The sequence below is a fragment of the Syngnathus typhle genome, linkage group LG3 (genome assembly GCF_033458585.1).
Source record: "Syngnathus typhle isolate RoL2023-S1 ecotype Sweden linkage group LG3, RoL_Styp_1.0, whole genome shotgun sequence".
NCBI classification, from domain to species: domain Eukaryota; kingdom Metazoa; phylum Chordata; class Actinopteri; order Syngnathiformes; family Syngnathidae; genus Syngnathus; species Syngnathus typhle.
The window spans coordinates 22,562,388-22,568,916 of record NC_083740.1 but is presented as its reverse complement, the minus strand read 5'-3'; the positions used below and the strand labels follow the sequence as shown (position 1 = coordinate 22,568,916).

At 43.5% G+C, this 6,529-nt stretch overlaps 1 protein-coding gene across 1 annotated transcript in view; it reads left to right on the top strand.

Moving 5' to 3' along the window:
• Nucleotides 1-2,210: 2,210 nt before the first annotated feature.
• LOC133151751 (uncharacterized) overlaps nt 2,211-6,529 on the top strand; it is a 62,434-nt gene continuing 58,115 nt past the window's right edge. Inside the window, exon 1 of the mRNA XM_061275038.1 lies at nt 2,211-2,582. The gene's annotated coding sequence lies outside the window, so the exon portion shown is untranslated. The remainder of the gene's footprint in view (nt 2,583-6,529) is intronic.

The following is a 6,529-nucleotide window of genomic DNA, read 5'->3' as shown; positions in this document are numbered from 1 at the left end:
CGCCTTCCTGGGGAGGTGTTCCGGGCATGTCCCGCCGGTAGGAGACCCTGGGGACGACCCAGGACGCGCTGGAGAGACCATGTCTCTCAGCTGGCCTGGGAACGCCTTGGGATCCCCTGGGATGAGCTAGATGAAGTGGCTGGGGAGAGGGAAGTCTGGGAGTCCCTCCTAAAGCTGCTGCCCCCACGACCCAACCCTGGATAAGCGGAAGAAGATGTATGTATGGATTAGGGGTGTAACGATACATCGATACACATCGATTAATCGATATAATGCTCTACGATTTATTGGCATCGATGCTAAAGGTAAACATCGATTTATATCGCCGTGTTTGACCTCGGACATTAGACGCGACTTTATTTTGAAATCCAGTTCATTGTTGCTTGCTTCCTCTTTCCGGGAGCAGTGCGCCCGGCGTTGTTGTGTTGTGAGCAGAGCACGCACGTGAAAGGGGAGGCGACAACTAGTACGCGGCTCCTGGGCTAGTGCTATGGCTAGTGTCCAAAAAGACGAGGAAATTTGCTCCCCTTTAGGCTTCAAGTCATTCGTTTGGAAGCACTTTGGATTCCAAAGAAAAGATGGCTCAACGGACAAGACACGTGCAGTTTGTTAATCCTGCCATGCGGTGATCAAATATTCAGGGAGCACAAATCTCGCCGCACATTTAAAGAAAAAACACGACATTAAAGTTCAGTGTTAAAGTAAGCAATTTGTATACTACAATACTCTTGTGATTTCCTAAATAAAGAGTTTGCAGTACCTTGTTGATTTTGCGTATGAATTGTTATAAATCAGGATATTGTTCTATATTTTTTATTTAAAAAAAAAAAAAATCGATCGTAGAGCACTATATCGCGATATATCGTGAATGAATCGCAGCAGGCTTTAAGATATCGGCAAATATCGTATCGTAGTTTTTTATATCGATATTATATCGTATCGTGACAAAACCCGCGATTTACACCCCTAGTATGGATGTATGGATGTATGGATGGATGGATGGATGGATGGATGGATGGATGGATGGATGGATGGATGGATGGATGGATGGATGGATGGATGGATGGATGGATGGATGGATAGATGGATGGATGGATGGTATATGTGTTTTGCTCATAGAGAATTTAACCACAGCCCTTCAGTTTCAAAAATGAAAAGTTCATCGTTATTTTGATGGGGAGAGAGAAGTCTCGGATTCCCTCCTAAAGCTGCTGCCCCCATGGCCCGACCCCGGATAAGCGGAAGAAGATGGATGGATGGGTGGATTCAACACAAAACTCTCCAAGACTGCAATCGACAACCTGTAAAAATGAATACAAGTTACGCAACCAATCCACATTCCGCTCTTTGGCTGGCAGCTGAGGCTGTAATAAAATAAAGTGACACAAATAACCAGAACAACGCTTCGCTCTTGTCGCAAACATACAGTCGCCGTCCACGTAGTCCGTCACACCATCGGGTGAGTCCAGAGTCATCACACATCATATTGTCCATCGTCTTAATGTTCCATGCTGGTCGTGTCTTGTCCGGCCGGCTGTGGCACTGATATGGGCCTTCTCCATTGAACTATTCTGTTGTCAATGGTGCCTCCAATTCATCACGACAACTAGGTAAGGTCAGAACTCATCACTTACCAGTTCTAGTTATACTAATTTATGTCTACATACTTTCAGGTGAGAGGAATCTTATCCTCAATTGTGATCACATCACCCCAATTTCAAACTACTTTGGTCATTCATATTGCACACACACACACACGCACACACGCACGCAAGCACACACACACACACACGTACACACTCCCAGACACATAGGCACCTTTATCGCTCAGCTCTCATCTCACAACAAGCAAATTTAGTATGTGTAAATGAGCAGGTAAATATTGAATGCTAAAAGTAACCCTTTATGTCTGGCCATTCTCGTCAATTGAATATTTCTTACAAACATTGTTAGGGTTGACATATTATCTTGATTGTATGATTATGTTGGAATGTAGACTATATTGATTAACCAGTTGCTGAGGGGAACAATCGAACTTCTTCTGTTCCCACATCGTAAACAAAGTGCTAAGACCTCTGGACTGGTTGACCAGCTGCAGAGGAAGCAATCAAAGTTGTTTACCCCAATGTCGTAAAACACCCGCTGCTCTGATTTGACCAGATGCCGGGGGTTCACCAAACCTCTCCACTCTCACCCCCACACTGTTTTCTCTCAATAAATACTCTCTTGCAAGAGACCAAAGGCAGACTGCTCTTCAAGCACCTCTGTACCACACAGAGTGCTGATGGCATCTCTGCTTGCAAGCGTAAAATGGCCAAACTGTCTCACGTGTGGTTCTTGCAAAGAAGTTAGAGTGAGCAACACTCTAACATTTTGGTGCCGTGGCCCGGATCCCAACATACCCGCTGCTGACGGACGGAGGAGGATGTGCTGCACACTGTCGACAGGTCAGCGTCCATTAGCAGGACCTGGTAAAGAAAGACTTGGGAAGAAAATTCTTCGCTGGGCCAGCATCTTAGGTCTGCCTTTGTCTGACAACAGTGGATTGACGGGATCCGGAAGCGCAACGAACCGAGAGTCAAGTAAGTTAACGGCCGATGTGATGTAAAAGTGCTAATGTGAAAGTGAAAAATGCACAAGATACGGCTTTTAATTGCCCGAGCCATAAGATACGGCTTTGGTTTGTCCGAGCAATGAGATACGGCTTTGATTTATCCGAGCTATGAGATACGGCTTTGGTTTGTCCGAGCTATGAGATAGGGCTAGGGCAGTGCTTCTCAAATAGTGGGGCGCGCCCCCCTTGGGGGGTGCGGTGCTATTCCTGGGGGGGCGCGTGTGACCCTGGGGAACAGGCTTTTTTTTTGGCAGTACTAGAATAAAGTGTAATTGCGCATCTTCCCAGCAGGGGGCAGTGGCGCTCTCATTGTTACTTCTGTCACGTTTGCGACAGTGCAACATTTTACGACTTACAAGACAAGTTAGGATAGTCACGGTGGTGAGGGGGGGCGCGAATAGTTTTCTTCTTGCTAGGGGGGGCGTAACAGAAAATAATTGAGAAGCACTGGGCTAGGGTTAGAGTCCCAGTGAAAGGAACGTGCTAAGAAACACAGAGCTTCTTTTTTGTTAATCAAAGAAGAGCGTAGATTTTTCTTTGTTTTTCCGAGCCAAGAAACAGCTTGGGTTCGAGTCCTAGTGGAAGGAACGGGCTAGAAAAAAAGAGAGCTTCTTTTTCGTTAATCGAAAAAAGGCGTAGATTTTCTTTGTCCGTTTTTCCAAGCTGTTTGGGAGGGTTTTACACCCATCCTGAATAGGCCTGAAAGTAAAAAAAAGTGCGAGAGTTTGTGTGGTTGAGAGTGTGACTGGTAGGATGAATTGACTAAAAAGCAGTACTAGCAAAAACCCACGGCAATAACACAGGCTAGTAATTAGTTGGAAGGTAAATTCAAACCTGCATTGAGGATCCTTAAAGAAAAATGAAAAAGAAAAAATTGTAAAAAGTAAAATACTAAATTAAGATGGGAAATGAAAACTGTGAATCCCCCAATAAAGGAGCTCTTGAAGGAGATGATACGTAAATGGCGAGTAGATTTCTTAATTGTATGCGATATATGCCAAAGTGGAAGAAAAAATATGGAGTAGAAGGAAAGTTGAAAGTTGAAATGTGGAAGATAGTGGTAGACGTTTGGGAGGAGAGTGTGGGTAGGAAGAAAATGGGACTGAGAAAGGGAAGAAAGGAGAGAGAATTGAAATGTGCTAGAAAGTGTTTGAAAGTGTCACGGGAGAGAAGAGAGCAAATTCAAGAGACAAAACATAGAAAGATGAAAAGTGATGAGGCCGCAAGTGTTTGTCAGACCGGAAGGCAATGAGGCCCCAGTGCGCAGCCGCACTGTTCAAGGCCGCAGCTCAAGCAGGGGAACAAGAGGAGCGTTCCGCTCCTATGCAAAACATGTATCCAAATTTAAAAGACCTGAACCCTCCCCTGTAAAATAGCAAAATATGTCATGGTTAGATTATTAGAACTCCTGTACAAACAAGAAGTATGACTAATGATGTTGAATTTCCTCCCAAAATATAGACAATGCTGATGTATGCCCAATGATCCAAGTTCCAAACCATATTGGAGGATAAAGGGCACTAATATGATAAAATAGTGGATGACGTTTGCGCAGCGTTGTTTGTTGATGTCGTTTGTGTACTGTGTTTTTATTATGGGCCCTTGTGTTGTTCGTGTGCTGTCTGTGTTTGTCTATGTGTTGAAATGATGAAATTGGCTAAAATAGTGCGAAAAGAAATTTACTAGATTGTGGTCTATTCAATTTGCACCGCAAAACAAAAATAATTTTGAAAAATTAAGGAAAGGAAAAAGACATTTTAGGTGTTGTTTAAGACGTTTGTGGGCAGAAACTGGTCAACATTGAATTACTGTCTAGCCCTAATGATAAATTCGAGAGAAAGAGAGAACATGCTTTCTGGAGTTGAATGAAGAAAAATTGTGAATTTAAGACATTGTAATACTAAATTTGGTTATATCATAAGACTATACAAACTTTTACATGAGTTAAACCTGAGAGATTGAGTTAGTTAAACTTAAAAACAACAAAAAATGTTTTGATTAATTTGCTGGTCGTGATTTTGTGTTGAGTTTTTTTTTTTTTAGATTGGTGGATTGTTTTATCAGGGGTGGATTGTTTTATCAAGGACCTTGAGACAGGAAAAATTAGGATGAGGAATGTGAGTTGAGAACAATGTTCCCTCTAAGCGCACTGTCCGCACATTCTCAGCGCACAAGAAAATCTATCCAGCGCATAAACAACATCAACATAACGTATTAATTAATATTAGATTATAATATATTATTAAAATATACTATATAAATTATAATATTATATTAATATTAGACCTAATCTAATTAATTGGTCCAATAATATTGTTTTTTTTTTGTTTCTCACTCAGTGAGTGACAGGTGTCCAGCCAATGATACGATACGATTCACTTACGGTACGAAGCCAATCATGGCATTGACGGTGCTTGCGTCTGGGCGCTGCTTATATGCGCCGTGCAGGTTAGCTAGCAGGTTAATTGATGCTAATACAAACCCCGCATCATGGCGAAACGAACAGGCAGCGATACATCCACTCACCAAGCCACAGTAACAAAGAAATGCAGTTCTTTTAAGATGGAATGGCTGTCGGAGTATGTGCAAATTGAAGAAAAAGCGGTGAAATTGGGTGAGATTTTTTCTTTTTCAAGTGAGAAAGGTCTACTTAGATGTGAGGAGCTAAAGGCTCTCTCTTCACCACGACGGACCGGCACAGAGTCAGCATTACTGCTGGGTTCATCAACATTTTACACAAAGAATTCCGTTAGACCTAGAGTTGTCTTCATCAGGCCAACGACTCCTGCAGGAGGGCGCCCGAGACACACACACAGGATATGTGGCCCGAACCGCGCTTTCCCTAGAGTTAGCTCTGCCTTTTATTGAGTTCAAGTCATCAACATCTTAATGGGTGGAGTTTACACATAGCTTCTCAAACAGTACGGGACATCTCATGATACTCTGATGACTTCAATAAAACAGGGATGTTATTGTTGAAAAGAGCAGTATGGTCTTCTCCTGACTTTAGTTTAACAAAGACGTAGTATGGGATACATTTTTTTTCTTTCCTCAGTGCCTTTTATCCTTCGTGCAACTATTGTCCCACCTTCCCTAGGCATCACCCTGCTTCAATATCACTTGCTACCACGCACTCAGCACACCCCTGGAGTGGGTACGACCCCACTCCGCGCGCAGCCACAGCAAGGGAAGCAAGAGGGGGGGGGGGGGCGGCATTTTCATACTGATTTATCCCAGCCTGGCCAGTACTGGGACAATCAATGCCGTCGTCCCCCACCCGCGTCAACCCAGCAAACAGCTACCCGCAGAGTCCAGAGCCCCACACCTACATCAGTCTCCCCCACAATCAAATTACAATATCAATCACCACAGGAGCCGGCTCCTACACCCTTTTCACACCACAATACCACACTCCCCCCTCCACAGTCCAGTCTAAGTGGAGACAATGGAAGGCAGGAAGGCACAGGTGAGACACTGGAGGAGCAAGCTCCAGCAGTCCTCCCACTAACCAATTACAACAAACAACAAAAGCCCAAATCACTTATGTCTGTTTGGGAAGTTCACAACAGCCAAACGTTACATGTGACAAACCACAAGACGCAGGTCTTGGAACCACATTGACGACCGCCAAACGCAAATGCCAGGTCAAGGACTGTTCTTCGTCTGTTCTTTGCAACTCTTGTCAAAAGCAACCTTTATTTTTGTTTTGTTTGTATTTGTTTCTTTTTTTTTTCTTTCGTTCTAGCATCTAACTTACTCAAAATCATTCTTCCTTCAAAGTCGCTCAACTAGTTGTCCATAGCATTCTCCGACAACTTCAACCATTCAACCTGTATTTTCCCTTCAGTCGGGCATTCAGTCATCAATGCTCATTTGCATCTCACACACAGCCTCCAAAAAGGAGTCTTTCTATCA